Genomic DNA, 22,044 nt, shown 5'->3' with positions numbered 1-22,044 from the left:
TGGGAGAATGTGAAAAGTGTTCATATGTAGTAAAAACCCGAGAAATCCGTCCGTTTTCGTCATTTGTTATCGAATCGACTTAAAGCCAGATCGTCACATTGGCCGCTCTTCTCTCTTAAACGGTTGTACTTGTCGTTTGCAAAGCTATGTCGCGTGCTGCGGTATGCTGAGACACTAAAAGCACCATAGTAGAACACAGATGAAGCTTCTAAGTTGATGTAATAGCCAGTCAGAAGTAGTACAATTCAAGTTTTAGGTATCGATTATTGACTTTTTAGCTGGCTTTGGTACCTTGGACATGAGCTAGGACCTTAAGATTCTGCATGAAAGGAGGACTAGCAGCCGATTTGCATGGGAGAATGTGAAAAGTGTTCATATGTAGTAAAAACCTGAAAATCCGTCCGTTTTCGTCATTTGTTATCGAATCGACTTAAAGCCAGATCGTCACATTGGCCGCTCTTCTCTCTGAAACGGTTGTACTTATCGTCTGCAAAGCTATGTCGCGTGCTGCGGTATGCGGAGACACTAAAAGCACCATAGTAGAACACAGATGAAGCTTCTAAGTTGATGTAATAGCCAGTAAGAAGTAGTACAATTCAAGTTTTAGGTATGGATTATTGACTTTTTAGCTGGCTTTGGTGCCTTGGACATGAGCTACGACCTTAACATTCAGCATGAAAGGAGGACTAGCAGCCGAGTTGCACGGGAGAATGTGAAAAGTGTTCATATGTAGTAAAAACCTTAGAAATCGGTCCGTTTTCGTCATTTGTTATCGAATCGACTTAAAGCCAGATCGTCACATTGGCCGCTCTTCTCTCTGAAACGGTTGTACTTATCGTCTGCAAAGCTATGTCGCGTGCTGCGGTATGCGGAGACACTAAAATCACCATAGTAGAACACAGATGAAGCTTCTAAGTTGGTGCAATAGCCAGTAAGAAGTAGTACAATTCAAGTTTTAGGTATCGATTATTGACTTTTTAGCTGGCTTTGGTGCCTTGGACATGAGCTAGGACCTTAACATTCTGCATGAAAGGAGGACTAGCAGCCGAGTTGCAGGGGAGAATGTGAAAAGCGTTCATATGTAGTAAAAACCTGAGAAATCCGTCCGTTTTCGTCATTTGTTATCGAATCGACTTAAAGCCAGATCGTCACATTGGCCGCTCTTCTCTCTGAAACGGTTGTACTTATCGTCTGCAAAGCTATGTTGCGTGCTGCGGTATGTGGAGACACTAAAAGCACCGTAGTAGGAAACAGATGAAGCATCTAAGTTGATGTAATAGCCAGTAAGAAGTAATCCAATTCAAGTTTTGGGTATCGATTATTGACTTTTTAGATGGGTTTGGTGCCTTGGACGTGAGCTAGGACCTTAAGGTTCTGCATGAAAGGAGGACTAGCAGCCGAGTTGCAGGGGAGAATGTGAAAAGTGTTCATATGTAGTAAAAACCAGAGAAATCCGTCCGTTTTCGTCATTTGTTATCGAATCGACTTAAAGCCAGATAGTCACATTGGCCGCTCTGCTCTCGGAAACGCTTGTACTTATCGTCTGCAAAGCTATGTCGCGTGTTGCCGTAGGCGGAAACAGGAAAAGCATCATAGTAGAACACAGATGAAGCTTCTAAGTTGATGTAATAGCCAGTAAGAAGTAGTCCATTTCAAGTTTTAGGTATCGATTATTGACTTTTTAGCTGGCTTCGGTGCCTTGGACATGAGCTAGGACCTTAAGATTCTGCATGAAAGGAGGACTAGCAGCCGAGTTGCACGGGAGAATGTGAAAAGTGTTCATATATAATAAAAACCTGAGAAATCCGTCCGTTTTCGTCATTTGTTATCGAATTGACTTAAAGCCAGATCGTCACATTGGCCGCTCTTCTCTCTGAAACGGTTGTACTTATCGTCTACAAAGCTATGTCGCGTGCTGCGGTATGCGGAGACACTAAAAGCACCATAGTAGAACACAGATGAAGCTTCTAAGTTAATGTAATAGCCAGTAAGAAGTAGTACAATTCAACTTTTAGGTATCGATTATTGACTTTTTAGCTGGCTTTGGTGCCTTGGACATGAGCTAGGACCTTACGATTCTGCATGAAAGGAGGACTGGCAGCCGAGTTGCAGGGGAGAATGTGAAAAGTGTTCATATGTAGTAAAAACCTGAGAAATCCGTCCGTTTTCGTCATTTGTTATCGAATCGACTTAAAACCAGATCGTCACATTGCCCGCTCTGCTCTCGGAAACGGTTGTACTTATCGTCTGCAAAGCTATGTCGCGTGCTGCGGTATGCGGAGACACTAAAAGCACCACAGTAGAACACAGATCAAGCTTCTAAGTTGATGTAATAGCCAGTAAGAAGTAGTACAATTCAAGTTTTAGGTATCGATTATTGACTTTTTAGCTGGCTTTGGTGCCTTGGACATGAGCTAGGACCTTAACATTTTGCATGAAAGGAGGACTAGCAGCCGAGTTGCACGGGAGAATGTGAAAAGTGTTCATATGTAGTAAAAACCTTAGAAATCTGTCCGTTTTCGTCATTTGTTATCGAATCGACTTAAAGCCAGATCGTCACATTGGCCGCTCTTCTCTCTGAAACGGTTGTACTTATCGTCTGCAAAGCTATGTCGCGTGCTGCGGTATGTGGAGACACTAAAAGCACCATAGTAGAACACAGATGAAGCTTCTAAGTTGATGTAATAGCCAGTAAGAAGTAGTAGCATTCAAGTTTTAGGTGTCGATTATTGACTTTTTAGCTGGCTTTGGTGCCTTGGACATGAGCTAGGACCTTAATATTCTGCATGAAAGGAGGACTAGCAATCGAGTTGCACGGGAGAATGTGAAAAGTGTTCATATGGAGTAAAAACCTGAGAAATCCGTCCGTTTTCGTCATTTGCTATCGAATCGACATAAAGCCAGATCGTCATATTGGCCGCTCTTCTCTCTGAAACGGTTGTACTTATCGTCTGCAAAGCTATGACGCCTACTGCTGTATGCGGAGACACTAAAATCACCATAGTGGAACACAGGTGAAGCTTCTAAGTTCATGTAATAGCAGGTAAGAAGTAGTACAATTCAAGTTTTAGGTATCGATTATTGACTTTTTAGCTGGCTTTGGTGCCTTGGACATGAGCTAGGACCTTAAGATTCTGCATGAAAGGAGGAGTAGCAGCCGAGTTGCACGGGAGAATGTGAAAAGTGTTCATATGTAGTAAAAACCTTAGAAATCCATCCGTTTTCGTCATTTGTTATCGAATCGACTTAAAGCCAGATCGTCACATTGGCCGCTCTTCTCTCTGAAACGGTTGTACTTATCGTCTGCAAAGCTATGTCGCGTGCTGCGGTATGCTGAGACACTACAAGCACCATAGTAGAACACAGATGAAACTCCTAAGTTGATGTACTAGCCAGTAAGAGGTAGTAAAATTCAAGTTTTAGGTACTGAATATTGCCCTTTTAGCTGGCTTTGGTGCCTTGGACATGAGCTAGGACCTTAAGATTTTGCATGAAAGGAGGACTAGCAGCCGAGTTGCACGGGAGAATGTGAAAAGTGTTCATATGTAGTAAAAACCTGAGACATCCATCCGTTTTCGTCATTTGTTATCGAATCGACTTAAAGCCAGATCGTCACATTGGCCGCTCTTCTCTCTGAAACGGTTGTACTTATCGTCTGCAAAGCTATGTCGCGTGCTGCGGTATGCGGAGAAACTAAAACCACCGTAGTAGAACACACATGAAGCTTCTAAGTTGATGTAATTGCCAGTAAGAAGTAGTACAATTCAAGTTTTAGGTATTGATTATTGACTTTTTAGCTGGCTTTGGTGCCTTGGACATGAGCTAGGACCTTAAGATTCTGCATGAAAGGAGGACTAGCAGCCGAGTTGCACGGGAGAATGTGAAAAGTGTTCATATGTAGTAAAAACCTGAGAAATCCGTTCGTTTTCGTCATTTGTTATCGAATCGACTTAAAGCCAGATCGTCACATTGGCCGCTCTGCTCTCTGAAACGGTTGTACTTATCGTCTGCAAAGCTATGTCGCGTACTGCGTTATTCGGAGACACTAAAAGCACCACGGTAGAACACAGATGAAGCTTCTAAGTTGATGTAATATCCAGTAAGAAGTAGTACAATTCAAGTTTTAGGAATCGATTATTGACTTTTTAGCTGGCTTTGGTGCCTTGGACATGAGCTAGGACCTTAAGTTTCTGCATGAAAGGAGGACTAGCAGCCGAGTTGCACGGGAGAATGTGAAAAGTGTTCATATGTAGTAAAAACCTGAGAAATCCGTCCGTTTTCGTCATTTGTTATCGAATCGACTTAAAGCCAGATCGTCAAATTGGCCGCTCTTCTCTCTGAAACGGTTGTACTTATCGTCTGCAAAGCTATGTCGCGTGCTGCGGTATGCGGAGACACTAAAAGCACCATAGTAGAACACAGATCAAGCTTCTAAGTTGATGTAATAGCCAGTAAGAAGTAGTACAATTCAAGTTTTAGGTATTGAATATTGACCTTTTAGCTGGCTTTGGTGCCTTGGACATGAGCTAGGACCTTAAGATTCTGCATGAAAGGAGGACTAGCAGCCGAGTTGCACGGGAGAATGTGAAAAGTGTTCATACGTAGTAAAAACCTGAGACATCCGTCCGTTTTCGTCATTTGTTATCGAATCGACTTAAAGCCACATCGTCACATTGGCCGCCCTTCTCTCTGAAACGGTTGTACTTATCGTCTGCAAAACCATGTCGCGTGCTGCGGTATGCGGAGAAACTAAAAGCACCGTAGTAGAACACAGATGAAGCTTCTAAGTTGATGTAATAGCCAGTAAGAAGTAGTTCAATTCAAGTTTTAGGTATCGATTATTGACTTTTTAGCTGGCTTTGGTGCCGTGGACATGAGCTAGGACCTTAAGATTCTGCATGAAAGGAGGACTAGCAGCCGAGTTGCACGGGAGGATGTGATAAGTGTTCATATGTAGTAAAAACCTGAGAAATCCGTCCGTTTTCGTCATTTGTTATCGAATCGACTTAAAACCAGATCGTCACATTGGCCGCTCTTCTCTCTGAAACGGTTGTACTTATCGTCTACAAAGCTATGTCGCGTGCTGCGATATGCGGAGACACTAAAAGCACCATAGTAGAACACAGATGAAGCTTCTAAGTTAATGTAATAGCCAGTAAGAAGTTAAACAATTCAAGTTTTAGGTATCGATTATTGACTTTTTAGCGGGCTTTGGTGCCTTGGACATGAGCTAGGACCTTAAGATTCTGCATGAAAGGAGGACTAGCAGCCGAGTTGCACGGGAGAATATGAAAAGTGTTCATATGTAGTAAAAAAATGAGACATCCGTCCGTTTTCGTCATTTGTTATCGAATCGACTTAAAGCCACATCGTCACATTGGCCGCTCTTCTCTCTGAAACGGTTGTACTTATCGTCTGCAAAACTATGTCGCGTGCTGCGGTATGCGGAGAAACTAAAAGCACCGTAGTAGAACACAGATTAAGCTTCTAAGTTGATGTACTAGCCAGTAAGAGGTAGTAAAATTCAAGTTTTAGGTACTGAATATTGACCTTTTAGCTGGCTTTGGTGCCGTGGACATGAGCTAGGTCCTTAAGATTTTGCATGAATGGAGGTCTAGCAGCCGAGTTGCACGGGAGAATGTGAAAAGTGTTCATATGTAGTAAAAACCTGAGACATCCATCCGTTTTCGTCATTTGTTATCGAATCGACTAAAAGCCAGATCGTCACATTGGCCGCTCTTCTCCCTGAAACGGTTGTACTTATCGTCTGCAAAGCTATGTCGCGTGCTGCGGTATGCGGAGAAACTAAAACCACCGTAGTAGAACACACATGAAGCTTCTAAGTTGATGTAATAGCCAGTAAGAAGTAGTACAATTTAAGTTTTAGGTATTGATTATTGACTTTTTAGATGGCTTTGGTGCCTTGGACATGAGCTAGGACCTTAAGTTTCTGCATGAAAGGAGGACTAGCAGCCGAGTTGCACGGGAGAATGTGAAAAGTGTTCATATGTAGTAAAAACCTGAGAAATCCGTCCATTTTCGTCATTTGTTATCGAATCGACTTAAAGCCAGATCGTCAAATTGGCCGCTCTTCTCTCTGAAACGGTTGTACTTATCGTCTGCAAAGCTATGTCGCGTGCTGCGGTATGCGGAGACACTAAAAGCACCATAGTAGAACACAGATCAAGCTTCTAAGTTGATGTAATAGCCAGTAAGAAGTAGTACAATTCAAGTTTTAGGTATTGAATATTGACCTTTTAGCTGGCTTTGGTGCCTTGGACATGAGCTAGGACCTTAAGATTCTGCATGAAAGGAGGACTAGCAGCCGAGTTGCACGGGAGAATGTGAAAAGTGTTCATATGTAGTAAAAACCTGAGACATCCGTCCGTTTTCGTCATTTGTTATCGAATCGACTTAAAGCCACATCGTCACATTGGCCGCCCTTCTCTCTGAAACGGTTGTACTTATCGTCTGCAAAACCATGTCGCGTGCTGCGGTATGCGGAGAAACTAAAAGCACCGTAGTAGAACACAGATGAAGCTTCTAAGTTGATGTAATAGCCAGTAAGAAGTAGTTCAATTCAAGTTTTAGGTATCGATTATTGACTTTTTAGCTGGCTTTGGTGCCGTGGACATGAGCTAGGACCTTAAGATTCTGCATGAAAGGAGGACTAGCAGCCGAGTTGCACGGGAGGATGTGAAAAGTGTTCATATGTAGTAAAAACCTGAGAAATCCGTCCGTTTTCGTCATTTGTTATCGAATCGACTTAAAGCCAGATCGTCACATTGGCCGCTCTTCTCTCTGAAACGGTTGTACTTATCGTCTGCAAAGCTATGTCGCGAGCTGTGGTATGCGGAGACACTAAAATCACCATAGTAGGAACAGATGAAGCATCTAAGTTGATGTAATAGCCAGTAAGAAGTAATCCAATTCAAGTTTTGGGTATCGATTATTGACGTTTTAGCTGGCTTTGGTGCCTTGGAGATGAGCTAAGAGCTTAAGATTCTGCATGAAAGGAGGACTAGCAGCCGAGTTGCACGGGAGAATGTGAAAAGTGTTCATATGTAATAAAAACCTGAGAAATCCGTCCGTTTTCGTCATTTGTTATCGAATTTACTTAAAACCAGATCGTCACATTGGCCGCTCTTCTCTCTGAAACGGTTGTACTTATCGTCTACAAAGCTATGTCGCGTGCTGCGATATGCGGAGACACTAAAAGCACCATAGTAGAACACAGATGAAGCTTCTAAGTTAATGTAATAGCCAGTAAGAAGTAGTACAATTCAAGTTTTAGGTATCGATTATTGACTTTTTAGCTGGCTTTGGTGCCTTGGACATGAGCTAGGACCTTAAGATTCTGCATGAAAGGAGGACTAGCAGCCGAGTTGCACGGGAGAATGTGAAAAGTGTTCATATGTAGTAAAAAAATGAGACATCCGTCCGTTTTCGTCATTTGTTATCGAATCGACTTAAAGCCACATCGTCACATTGGCCGCTCTTCTCTCTGAAACGGTTGTACTTATCGTCTGCAAAACTATGTCGCGTGCTGCGGTATGCGGAGAAACTAAAAGCACCGTAGTAGAACACAGATTAAGCTTCTAAGTTGATGTAATAGCCAGTAAGAAGTAGTACAATTCAAGTTTTAGGTATTGATTATTGAATTTTTAGCTGGCTTTGGTGCCTTGGACATGAGCTAGGATCTTAATATTCTGCATGCAAGGAGGACTAGCAGCCGAGTTGTACGGGAGAATGTGAAAAGTGTTCATATGTAGTAAAAAAATGAGACATCCGTCCGTTTTCGTCATTTGTTATCGAATCGACTTAAAGCCACATCGTCACATTGGCCGCTCTTCTCTCTGAAACGGTTGTACTTATCGTCTGCAACACTATGTCGCGTGCTGCGGTATGCGGAGAAACTAAAAGCACCGTAGTAGAACACAGATTAAGCTTCTAAGTTGATGTACTAGCCAGTAAGAGGTAGTAAAATTCAAGTTTTAGGTACTGAATATTGACATTTTAGCTGGCTTTGGTGCCGTGGACATGAGCTAGGACCTTAAGATTTTGCATGAATGGAGGACTAGCAGCCGAGTTGCACGGGAGAATGTGAAAAGTGTTCATATGTAGTAAAAACCTGAGACATCCATCCGTTTTCGTCATTTGTTATCGAATCGACTAAAAGCCAGATCGTCACATTGGCCGCTCTTCTCCCTGAAACGGTTGTACTTATCGTCTGCAAAGCTATGTCGCGTGCTGCGGTATGCGGAGAAACTAAAACCACCGTAGTAGAACACACATGAAGCTTCTAAGTTGATGTAATAGCCAGTAAGAAGTAGTACAATTCAAGTTTTAGGAATTGATTATTGACATTTTAGATGGCTTTGGTGCCTTGGACATGAGCTAGGACCTTAAGATTCTGCATGAAAGGAGGACTAGCAGCCGAGTTGCACGGGAGAATGTGAAAAGTGTTCATATGTAGTAAAAACCTGAGAAATCCGTTCGTTTTCGACATTTGTTATCGAATCGACTTAAAGCCAGATCGTCACATTGGCCGCTCTGCTCTCTGAAACGGTTGTACTTATCGTCTGCAAAGCTATGTCGCGTACTGCGGTATTCGGAGACACTAAAAGCACCACGGTAGAACACAGATGAAGCTTCTAAGTTGATGTAATATCCAGTAAGAAGTAGTACAATTCAAGTTTTAGGAATCGATTATTGACTTTTTAGCTGGCTTTGGTGCCTTGGACACGAGCTAGGACCTTAAGTTTCTGCATGAAAGGAGGACTAGCAGCCGAGTTGCACGGGAGAATGTGAAAAGTGTTCATATGTAGTAAAAACCTGAGAAATCCGTCCGTTTTCGTCATTTGTTATCGAATCGACTTAAAGCCAGATCGTCAAATTGGCCGCTCTTCTCTCTGAAACGGTTGTACTTATCGTCTGCAAAGCTATGTCGCGTGCTGCGGTATGCGGAGACACTAAAAGCACCATAGTAGAACACAGATCAAGCTTCTAAGTTGATGTAATAGCCAGTAAGAAGTAGTACAATTCAAGTTTTAGGTATTGAATATTGACCTTTTAGCTGGCTTTGGTGCCTTGGACATGAGCTAGGACCTTAAGATTCTGCATGAAAGGAGGACTAGCAGCCGAGTTGCACGGGAGAATGTGAAAAGTGTTCATATGTAGTAAAAACCTGAGACATCCGTCCGTTTTCGTCATTTGTTATCGAATCGACTTAAAGCCACATCGTCACATTGACCGCCCTTCTCTCTGAAACGGTTGTACTTATCGTCTGCAAAACCATGTCGCGTGCTGCGGTATGCGGAGAAACTAAAAGCACCGTAGTAGAACACAGATGAAGCTTCTAAGTTGATGTAATAGCCAGTAAGAAGTAGTTCAATTCAAGTTTTAGGTATCGATTATTGACTTTTTAGCTGGCTTTGGTGCCGTGGACATGAGCTAGGACCTTAAGATTCTGCATGAAAGGAGGACTAGCAGCCGAGTTGCACGGGAGGATGTGAAAAGTGTTCATATGTAGTAAAAACCTGAGAAATCCGTCCGTTTTCGTCATTTGTTATCGAATCGACTTAAAGCCAGATCGTCACATTGGCCGCTCTTCTCTCTGAAACGGTTGTACTTATCGTCTGCAAAGCTATGTCGCGAGCTGTGGTATGCGGAGACACTAAAATCACCATAGTAGGAACAGATGAAGCATCTAAGTTGATGTAATAGCCAGTAAGAAGTAATCCAATTCAAGTTTTGGGTATCGATTATTGACGTTTTAGCTGGCTTTGGTGCCTTGGAGATGAGCTAAGAGCTTAAGATTCTGCATGAAAGGAGGACTAGCAGCCGAGTTGCACGGGAGAATGTGAAAAGTGTTCATATGTAATAAAAACCTGAGAAATCCGTCCGTTTTCGTCATTTGTTATCGAATGGACCTAAAACCAGATCGTCACATTGGCCGCTCTTCTCTCTGAAACGGTTGTACTTATCGTCTACAAAGCTATGTCGCGTGCTGCGATATGCGGAGACACTAAAAGCACCATAGTAGAACACAGATGAAGCTTCTAAGTTAATGTAATAGCCAGTAAGAAGTAGTACAATTCAAGTTTTAGGTATCGATTATTGACTTTTTAGCTGGCTTTGGTGCCTTGGACATGAGCTAGGACCTTAAGATTCTGCATGAAAGGAGGACTAGCAGCCGAGTTGCACGGGAGAATGTGAAAAGTGTTCATATGTAGTAAAACAATGAGACATCCGTCCGTTTTCGTCATTTGTTATCGAATCGACTTAAAGCCACATCGTCACATTGGCCGCTCTTCTCTCTGAAACGGTTGTACTTATCGTCTGCAAAACTATGTCGCGTGCTGCGGTATGCGGAGAAACTAAAAGCACCGTAGTAGAACACAGATTAAGCTTCTAAGTTGATGTAATAGCCAGTAAGAAGTAGTACAATTCAAGTTTTAGGTATTGATTATTGAATTTTTAGCTGGCTTTGGTGCCTTGGACATGAGCTAGGATCTTAATATTCTGCATGCAAGGAGGACTAGCAGCCGAGTTGCACGGGAGAATGTGAAAAGTGTTCATATGCAGTAAAAACCTGAGACATCCGTCCGTTTTCGTCATTTGTTATCGAATCGACTTAAAGCCAGATCGTCACATTGGCCGCTCTTCTCTCTGAAACGGTTGTACTTATCGTCTGCAAAGCTATGTCGCCTGCTGCGGTATGCGGAGACACTAAAAGCACCATAGTAGAACACAGATGAAGCTTCTAAGTTGATGTAATACCCAGTAAGAATTAGTACAATTCAAGTTATAGGTATTGATTATTGACTTTTTAGCTGGCTTTCGTGCCTTGGACACGGGCTAGGACCTTAAGATTTTGCATGAAAGGAGGACTAGCAGCCGAGTTGCACGGGAGAATGTGAAAAGTGTTCATATGTAGTAAAAACCTGAGACATCAATCCGTTTTCTTCATTTGTTATCGAATCGACTTCAAGCCAGATCGTCACATTGCCCGCTCTTCTCTCTGAAACGGTTGTACTTATCGTCTGCAAAGCTCTGTCGCGTGCTGCGGTATGCTGGGACACTACAAGCACCATAGTAGAACACAGATGAAGCTTCTAAGTTGATGTAATAGCCAGTAAGAGGTAGTACAATTCAAGTTATAGGTATTGAATATTGAACTTTTAGCTGGCTTTGGTGCCTTGGACATGAGCTAGGACCTTAAGATTCTGCATGAAAGGAGGACTAGCAGCCGAGTTGCACGGGAGAATGTGAAAAGTGTTCATATGTAGTAAAAACCTGAGACATCCGTCCGTTTTCGTCATTTGTTATTGAATCGATGTAAAGCCAGATCGTCACATTGGCCGCTCTTCTCTCTGAAACGGTTGTACTTATCGTCTGCAAAGCTATGTCGCGTACTGCGGTATTCGGAGACACTAAAAGCACCACAGTAGAACACAGATGAACCTTCTAAGTTGATGTAATATCCAGTAAGAAGTAGTACAATTCAAGTTTTAGGTATCGATTATTGACTTTTTAGCTGGCTTTGGTGCCTTGGACATGTGCTGTTACCTTAAGATTCTGCATGAAAGGAGGACTAGCAGCCGAGTTGCACGGGAGAATGTGAAAAGTGTTCATATGTAGTAAAAACCTTAGAAATCCGTCCGTTTTCGTCATTTGTTATCGAATCGACTTAAAGCCAGATCGTCACATTGGCCGCTCTTCTCTCTGAAACGGTTGTACTTGTCGTCTGCAAAGCTATGTCACGTGCTGTGGTATGCGGAGACACTAAAATCACCGCAGTAGAACACAGATGAAGCTTCTAAGTTGATGTAATAGCCAGTAAGAAGTAGTACAATTCAAGTTTTACGTATTGAATATTGACCTTTTTGCTGGCTTTGGTGCCTTGGACATGAGCTAGGACCTTAAGATTCTGCATGAAAGGAGGACTAGCAGCCGAGTTGCACGGGAGAATGTGAAAAGTGTTCATATGTAGTAAAAACCTGAGAAATTCGTCCGTTTTCGTCATTTGTTATCGAATCGACTTAAAGCCAGATCGTCACATTGGCCGCTCTTCTCTCTGAAACGGTTGTACTTATCGTCTGCAAAGCTATGTCGCGTACTGCGGTATTCGGAGACACTAAAAGCACCATAGTAGAACACAGATGAAGCTTCTAAGATGATGTAATAACCAGTAAGAAGAAGTACAATTCAAGTTTTAGGTATCGGTTATTGACTTTTTAGCTGGCTATGGTGCCTTGTACTTGAGCTAGGACCTTAAGATTCTGCATGAAAGGAGGACTAGCAGCCGAGTTGCACGGGAGAATGTGAAAAGTGTTCATATGTAGTAAAAACCTTAGAAATCCGTCCGTTTTCGTTATTTGTTATCGAATCGACTTAAAGCCAGATCGTCACATTGGCCGCTCTTCTCTCTGAAACGGTTGTACTTATCGTCTGCAAAGCTATGTCACGTGCTGCGGTATGCGGGGACACTAAAATCACCACAGCAGAACACAGATGAAGCTTCTAAGTTGATGTAATATCCAGTAAGAAGTAGTACAATTCAAGTTTTAGGTATTGAATATGGACCTTTTAGCTGGCTTTGGTGCCTTGGACATGAGCTAGGACCTTAAGATTCTGCATGAAAGGAGGACTAGCAGCCGAGTTGCACGGGAGAATGTGAAAAGTGTTCATATGTAGTAAAAACCTGAGACATCAATCCGTTTTCGTTATTTGTTATCGAATCGACTTCAAGCCAGATCGTCACATTGACCGCTCTTCTCTCTGAAACGGTTGTACTTATCGTCTGCAAAACTATGTCGCGTGCTGCGGTATGCGGAGAAACTAAAACCACCGTAGTAGAACACACATGAAGCTTCTAAGTTGATGTAATAGCCAGTAAGAAGTAGTACAATTCAAGTTTTAGGTATTGATTATTGACTTTTTAGCTGGCTTTGGTGCCTTGGACATGAGCTAGGACCTTAAGATTCTGCATGAAAAAAGGACTAGCAGCCGAGTTGCACGGGAGAATGTGAAAAGTGTTCATATGTAGTAATAACCTGAGAAATCCGTCCTTTTTCGTCATTTGTTATCGAATCGACTTAAAGCCAGATCGTCACATTGGCCGCTCTTCTCTCTGAAACGGTTGTACTTATCGTCTGCAAAGCTATGTCACGTGCTGCGGTATGTGGTGACACTAAAATCACCGTAGTAGAACACAGATGAAGCTTCTAAGTTGATGTAATAGCCAGTAAGAAGTAGTACAATTCAAGTTTTAGGTATTGATTATTGACTTTTTAGCTGGCTTTGGTGCCTTGGACATGAGCTAGGACCTTAAGATTCTGCATGAAAGGAGGACTAGCAGCCGAGTTGCACGGGAGAATGTGAAAAGTGTTCATATGTAGTAAAAACCTGAGAAATCCGTCCGTTTTCGTCATTTGTTATCGAATCGACTTAAAGCCAGATCGTCACATTGGCCGCTCTTCTCTCTGAAACGGTTGTACTTACCGTCTGCAAAGCTATGTCGCGTGCTGCGGTATGCGGAGACACTAAAATCACCATAGTAGAACACAGATGAAGCTTCTAAGTTAATGCAATAGCCAGTAAGAAGTAGAACAATTCAAGTTTTAGGTATCGATTATTGACTTTTTAGCTGGCTTTGGTACCTTGGACATGAGCTAGGAACCTTAAGATTCTGCATGAAAGGAGGACTAGCAGCCGAGTTGCACGTCAGAATGTGAAAAGTGTTCATATGTAGTAAAAACCTGAGAAATCCGTCCGTTTTCGTCATTTGTTATCGAATCGACTTAAAGCCAGATGGTCACATTGGCCGCTCTTCTCTCTGAAACGTTTGTACATATCGTCTGCAAAGCTATGTCGCGTGCAGCGGTATGTGGAGACACTAAAATCACCATAGTAGAACACAGATGAAGCATCTAAGTTGATGTAATAGCCAGTAAGAAGTAGTACAATTCAAGTTTTAGGAATCGATTATTGACTTTTAGCTGGCTTTGGTGCCTTGGACATGAGCTAGGACTTTAAGATTCTGCATGTAAGGAGGACTAGCAGCCGAGTTGCACGGGAGAATGTGAAAAGTTTTCATATGTAGTAAAAACCTGAGAAATCCGTCCGTTTTCGTCATTTGTTATCGAATCGACTTATGCCAGATCGTCACATTGGCCGCTCTTCTCCCTGAAACGGTTGTACTTATCGTCTGCAAAGCTATGTCGCGTGCTGCGGCATGCTGAGACACTAAAAACACCATAGTAGACCACAGATCAAGCTTCTAAGTTGATTTAATAGCCAGTAAGATGTAGTACATTTCAAGTTTTAGGTATTGAATATGGACCTTTTAGCTGGCTTTGGTGCCTTGGACATGAGCTAGGACCTTAAGATTCTGCATGAAAGGAGGACTAGCAGCCGAGTTGCACGGGAGAATGTGAATAGTGTTCATATGTAGTAATAACCTGAGAAATCCGTCCTTTTTCGTTATTTGTTAGCGAATCGACTTAAAGCCAGATCGTCACATTGGTCGCTCTTCTCTCTGAAACGGTTGTGCTTATAGTCTGCAAAACTATGTCGCGTGTTGCCGTAGGCGGAAACAGGAAAAGCACCATAGTAGAACACAGATGAAGCTTCTAAGTTGATGTAATAGCTAGTAAGAAGTAGTCCAATTCAAGATTTATGTATCGATTATTGACTTTTTAGCTGGCTTTTGTGCCTTGGACATGAGGTATTACCTTAACATTCTTCATGAAAGGAGGACTAGCAGCCGAGTTGCACGGGAGAATGTGAAAAGTGTTCATATGTAGTAAAAACCTTAGAAATCCGTCCGTTTTCGTCATTTGTTATCGAATCGACTTAAAGCCAGATCGTCACATTGGCCGCTCTTCTCTCTGAAACGGTTGTACTTATCGTCTGCAAAACTATGTCGCGTGCTGCGGTATGCGGAGAAACTAAAACCACCGTAGTAGAACACACATGAAGCTTCTAAGTTGATGTAATAGCCAGTAAGAAGTAGTACAATTCAAGTTTTAGGTATTGATTATTGACATTTTAGCTGGCTTTGGTGCCTTGGACATGAGCTAGGACCTTAAGATTCTGCATGAAAGGAGGACTAGCAGCTGAGTTGCACGGGAGAATGTGAAAAGTGTTCATATGTAGTAATAACCTGAGAAATCAGTCCGTTTTCGTCATTTGTTATCGAATCGACTTAAAGCCAGATCGTCACATTGGCCGCTCTTCTCTCTGAAACGGTTGTACTTATCGTCTGCAAAGCTATGTCGCGTGCTGCGGTATGTGGAGACACTAAAAGCACCTTAATAGAACACAGATGAAGCTTCTAAGTTGATGTAATACCCAATAAGAGGTAGTACAATTCAAGTTTTAGGTATCGAATATTGAATTTTTAGCTGGCTTTGGTGCCTTGGACATGAGCTAGGACCTTAAGATTCTGCATGAAAGGAGGACTAGCAGCCGAGTTGCACAGGAGAATGAGAAAAGTGTTCATATGTAGTAATAACCTGAGAAATCCGTCCTTTTTCGTCATTTGTTATCGAATCGACTTAAAGCCAGATCGTCACATTGGCCGCTCTTCTCTCTGAAATGGTTGTACTTATCGTCTGCAAAGCTATGTCACGTGCTGCGGTATGTGGTGACACTAAAATCACCGCAGTAGAACACAGATGAAGCTTCTAAGATGATGTAATATCCAGTAAGAAGTAGTACAATTCAAGTTTTAGGTATCGATTATTGACTTTTCAGCTGGCTTTGGTGCATTGGACATGAGCTAGGACCTTAAGATTCTGCATGAAAGGTGGACTAGCAGCCGAGTTCCACGGGAGAATGTGAAAAGTGTTCATATGTAGTAAAAACCTGAGAAATCCGTCCGTTTTCGTCATTTGTTATCGAATCGACTTAAAGCCAGATCGTCACATTGGCCGCTCTTCTCTCTGAAACGGTTGTACTTACCGTCTGCAAAGCTATGTCGCGTGCTGCGGTATGCGGAGACACTAAAATCACCATAGTAGAACACAGATGAAGCATCTAAGTTGATGTAATAGCCAGTAAGAAGTAGTACAATTCAAGTTTTAGGATTCGATTATTGACTTTTTAGCTGGCTTTGGTGCCTTGGACATGAGCTAGGACTTTAAGATTCTGCATGTAAGGAGGACTAGCAGCCGAGGTGCACGGGAGAATGTGAAAAGTGTTCATATGTAGTAAAAAACTGAGAAATCCGTCCGTTTTCGTCATTTGTTATCGAATCGACTTATGCCAGATCGTCACATTGGCCGCTCTTCTCTCTGAAACGGTTGTACTTATCGTCTGCAAAGCTATGTCGCGTGCTGCGGCATGCTGAGACACTAAAAACACCATAGTAAACCACAGATCAAGCTTCTAAGTTGATGTCATAGCCAGTAAGAAGTAGTACATTTTAAGTTTTAGGTATTGAATATGGACCTTTTAGCTTGCTTTGGTGCCTTGGACATGAGCTAGGACCTTAAGATTCTGCTTGAAAGGAGGACTAGCAGCCGAGTGGCACGGGAGAATGTGAATAGTGTTCATATGTAGTAATAACCTGAGAAATCCGTCCTTTTTCGTCATTTGTTAGCGAATCGACTTAAAGCCAGATCGTCACATTGGCCGCTCTTCTCTCTGAAACGGTTGTGCTTATAGTCTGCAAAGCTATGTCGCGTGTTGCCGTAGGCGGAAACAGGAAAAGCACCATAGTAGAACACAGATGAAGCTTCTAAGTTGATGTAATAGCCAGTAAGAAGTAGTCCAATTCAAGATTTAGGTATCGATTATTGACTTTTTAGCTGGCTTTCGTGCCTTGGACATGAGCTAGGACTTTAAGATTCTGCACAAAAGGAGGACTAGCAGCCCAGTTGCACGGGAGAATGTGAAAAGTGTTCATATGTAGTAAAAACCTGAGAAATCCGTCCGTTTTCGTCATTTGTTATCGAATCGACTTAAAGATAGATCGTCACATTGGCCGCTCTTCTCTCTGAAACGGTTGTACTTATCGTCTGCAAAGCTATGTCGCGTGTTTCGGTATGCGGAGACACTAAAAGCACCATAGTAGAACACAGATGAAGCTTCTAAGTTGATGTAATACCCAGTAAGAAGCAGTACATTTCAAGTTTAGGTATCGATTATTGACTTTTTAGCTGGCTTTGGTGCCTTGGACATGAGGTATTACCTTAACATTCTTCATGAAAGGAGGACTAGCAGCCGAGTTGCACGGGAGAATGTGAAAAGTGTTCATATGTAGTAAAAACCTTAGAAATCCGTCCGTTTTCGTCATTTGTTATCGAATCGACTTAAAGCCAGATCGTCACATTGGCCGCTCTTCTCATTGAAACGGTTGTACTTATCGTCTGCAAAGCTATGTCACGTGCTGCGGTATGCGGAGACACTAAAATCACCACAGCAGAACACAGATGAAGCTTCTAACTTGATGTAATATCCTGTAAGAAGTAGTACAATTCAAGTTTTAGGTATCGATTATTGACTTTTTAGCTGGCTTTGGTGCATTGGACATGAGCTAGGACCTTAATATTCTGCATGAAAGGTGGACTAGCAGCCGAGTTGCACGGGAGAATGTGAAAAGTGTTCATATGTAGTAAAAACCTGAGAAATCCGTTCGTTTTCGTCATTTGTTATCGAATCGACATAAAGCCAGATCGTCACATTGGCCGCTCTTCTCTCTGAAACGGTTGTACTTATCGTCTGCAAAGCTATGTCGCGTACTGCGGTATGCTGAGACACTAAAAGCACCATAGTAGAACACAGATCACGCTTCTAAGTTGATGTAATAGCCAGTAAGAAGTAGTACAATTCAAGTTTTAGGTATTGAATATTGACTTTTTAGCTGGCTTTGGTGACTTGGACATGAGCTAGGACCTTAAGATTCTGCATGAAAGGAGGACTAGCAGCCGAGTTGCACGGGAGAATGTGAAAAGTGTTCATATGTAGTAAAAACCTGAGAAATCCGTCCGTTTTCGTCATTTGTTATCGAATCGACTTAAAGCCAGATCGTCACATTGGCCGCTCTTCTCTCTGAAACGGTTGTACTTATCGTCTGCAAAGCTATGTCGCGTGCTGCGGTATGCGGAGACACTAAAATCACCATAGTAGAACACAGATGAAGCTTCTAAGTTGATGCAATAGCCAGTAAGAAGTAGAACAATTCAAGTTTTAGGTATCGATTATTGCCTTTTTAGCTGGCTTCGGTACCTTGGACATGAGCTAGGACCTTAAGATTCTGCATGAATGGAGGACTAGCAGCCGAGTTGCACGTCAGAATGTGAAAAGTGTTCATATGTAGTAAAAACCTGAGAAATCCGTCCGTTTTCGTCATTTGTTATCGAATCGACTTAAAGCCAGATGGTCACATTGGCCGCTCTTCTCTCTGAAACATTTGTACATATCGTCTGCAAAGCTATGTCGCGTGCAGCGGTATGTGGAGACACTAAAATCACCATAGTAGAACACAGATGAAGCATCTAAGTTGATGTAATAGCCTTTAAGAAGTAGTACAAATCAAGTTTTAGGAATCGATTATTGACTTTTTAGCTAGCTTTGGTGCCTTGGACATGAGCTAGGACTTTAAGATTCTGCATAAAAGGAGGACCAGCTGCCCAGTTGCACGGGAGAATGTGAAAAGTGTTCATATGTAGTAAAAACCTGAGAAATCCGTCCATTTTCGTCATTTGTTATCGAATGGACTTAAAGCCAGACCGTCACATTGGCCGCTCTTCTCTCTGAAACGGTTGTACTTATCGTCTGCAAAGCTATGTCGCGTGTTTCGGTATGCGGAGACACTAAAAGCACCATAGTAGAACACAGATGAAGCTTCTAAGTTGATGTAATACCCAGTAAGAAGCAGTACATTTCAAGTTTAGGTATTGAATATGGACCTTTTAGCTTGCTTTGGTGCCTTGGACATGAGCTAGGACCTTAAGATTCTGCATGTAAGGAGGACTAGCAGCCGAGGTGCACGGGAGAATGTGAAAAGTGTTCATATGTAGTAAAAAACTGAGAAATCCGTCCGTTTTCGTCATTTGTTATCGAATCGACTTATGCCAGATCGTCACATTGGCCGCTCTTCTCTCTGAAACGGTTGTACTTATCGTCTGCAAAGCTATGTCGCGTGCTGCGGCATGCTGAGACACTAAAAACACCATAGTAAACCACAGATCAAGCTTCTAAGTTGATGTCATAGCCAGTAAGAAGTAGTACATTTTAAGTTTTAGGTATTGAATATGGACCTTTTAGCTTGCTTTGGTGCCTTGGACATGAGCTAGGACCTTAAGATTCTGCTTGAAAGGAGGACTAGCAGCCGAGTGGCACGGGAGAATGTGAATAGTGTTCATATGTAGTAATAACCTGAGAAATCCGTCCTTTTTCGTCATTTGTTAGCGAATCGACTTAAAGCCAGATCGTCACATTGGCCGCTCTTCTCTCTGAAACGGTTGTGCTTATAGTCTGCAAAGCTATGTCGCGTGTTGCCGTAGGCGGAAACAGGAAAAGCACCATAGTAGAACACAGATGAAGCTTCTAAGTTGATGTAATAGCCAGTAAGAAGTAGTCCAATTCAAGATTTAGGTATCGATTATTGAATTTTTAGCTGGCTTTCGTGCCTTGGACATGAGCTAGGACTTTAAGATTCTGCACAAAAGGAGGACTAGCAGCCCAGTTGCACGGGAGAATGTGAAAAGTGTTCATATGTAGTAAAAACCTGAGAAATCCGTCCGTTTTCGTCATTTGTTATCGAATCGACTTAAAGATAGATCGTCACATTGGCCGCTCTTCTCTCTGAAACGGTTGTACTTATCGTCTGCAAAGCTATGTCGCGTGTTTCGGTATGCGGAGACACTAAAAGCACCATAGTATAACACAGATGAAGCTTCTAAGTTGATGTAATACCCAGTAAGAAGCAGTACATTTCAAGTTTAGGTATCGATTATTGACTTTTTAGCTGGCTTTGGTGCCTTGGACATGAGGTATTACCTTAACATTCTTCATGAAAGGAGGACTAGCAGCCGAGTTGCACGGGAGAATGTGAAAAGTGTTCATATGTAGTAAAAACCTTAGAAATCCGTCCGTTTTCGTCATTTGTTATCGAATCGACTTAAAGCCAGATCGTCACATTGGCCGCTCTTCTCATTGAAACGGTTGTACTTATCGTCTGCAAAGCTATGTCACGTGCTGCGGTATGCGGAGACACTAAAATCACCACAGCAGAACACAGATGAAGCTTCTAACTTGATGTAATATCCTGTAAGAAGTAGTACAATTCAAGTTTTAGGTATCGATTATTGACTTTTTAGCTGGCTTTGGTGCATTGGACATGAGCTAGGACCTTAATATTCTGCATGAAAGGTGGACTAGCAGCCGAGTTGCACGGGAGAATGTGAAAAGTGTTCATATGTAGTAAAAACCTGAGAAATCCGTTCGTTTTCGTCATTTGTTATCGAATCGACTTAAAGCCAGATCGTCACATTGGCCGCTCTTCTCTCTGAAACGGTTGTACTTATCGTCTGCAAAGCTATGTCGCGTACTGCGGTATGCTGAGACACTAAAAGCACCATAGTAGAACACAGATCACGCTTCTAAGTTGATGTAATAGCCAGTAAGAAGTAGTACAATTCAAGTTTTAGGTATTGAATATTGACTTTTTAGCTGGCTTTGGTGACTTGGACATGAGCTAGGACCTTAAGATTCTGCATGAAAGGAGGACTAGCAGCCGAGTTGCACGGGAGAATGTGAAAAGTGTTCATATGTAGTAAAAACCTGAGAAATCCGTCCGTTTTCGTCATTTGTTATCGAATCGACTTAAAGCCAGATCGTCACATTGGCCGCTCTTCTCTCTGAAACGGTTGTACTTATCGTCTGCAAAGCTATGTCGCGTGCTGCGGTATGCGGAGACACTAAAATCACCATAGTAGAACACAGATGAAGCTTCTAAGTTGATGCAATAGCCAGTAAGAAGTAGAACAATTCAAGTTTTAGGTATCGATTATTGCCTTTTTAGCTGGCTTCGGTACCTTGGACATGAGCTAGGACCTTAAGATTCTGCATGAATGGAGGACTAGCAGCCGAGTTGCACGTCAGAATGTGAAAAGTGTTCATATGTAGTAAAAACCTGAGAAATCCGTCCGTTTTCGTCATTTGTTATCGAATCGACTTAAAGCCAGATGGTCACATTGGCCGCTCTTCTCTCTGAAACATTTGTACATATCGTCTGCAAAGCTATGTCGCGTGCAGCGGTATGTGGAGACACTAAAATCACCATAGTAGAACACAGATGAAGCATCTAAGTTGATGTAATAGCCTTTAAGAAGTAGTACAAATCAAGTTTTAGGAATCGATTATTGACTTTTTAGCTAGCTTTGGTGCCTTGGACATGAGCTAGGACTTTAAGATTCTGCATAAAAGGAGGACCAGCTGCCCAGTTGCACGGGAGAATGTGAAAAGTGTTCATATGTAGTAAAAACCTGAGAAATCCGTCCTTTTTCGTCATTTGTTAGCGAATCGACTTAAAGCCAGATCGTCACATTGGCCGTTTTTCTCTCTGATACGGTTGTGCTTATCGTCTGCAAAGCTATGTCGCGTGTTGCCGTAGGCGGAAAAAGGAAAAGCACCATAGTAGAACACAGATGAAGCTTCTAAGTTGATGTAATAGCCAGTAAGAAGTAGTCCAAATCAAGATTTAGGTATCGATTATTGACTTTTTAGCTGGCTTTCGTGCCTTGGACATGAGCTAGGACTTTAAGATTCTGCATAAAAGGAGGACCAGCAGCCCAGTTGCACGGGAGAATGGGAACAGTGTTCATATGTAGTAAAAACCTGAGAAATCCGTCCATTTTCGTCATTTGTTATCGAATGGACTTAAAGCCAGACCGTCACATTGGCCGCTCTTCTCTCTGAAACGGTTGTACTTATCGTCTGCAAAGCTATGTCGCGTGCTGCGGTATGGGGAGACACTAAAAGCACCATAGTAGAACACAGATGAAGCTTCTAAGTTGATGTAATACCCAG

The sequence above is a fragment of the Schistocerca gregaria genome, unplaced genomic scaffold (genome assembly GCF_023897955.1).
Source record: "Schistocerca gregaria isolate iqSchGreg1 unplaced genomic scaffold, iqSchGreg1.2 ptg000327l, whole genome shotgun sequence".
In the NCBI taxonomy this organism is placed as follows: domain Eukaryota; kingdom Metazoa; phylum Arthropoda; class Insecta; order Orthoptera; family Acrididae; genus Schistocerca; species Schistocerca gregaria.
The sequence above is the reverse complement of the archived record's forward strand: the minus strand, read 5'-3'. Positions refer to the sequence as shown.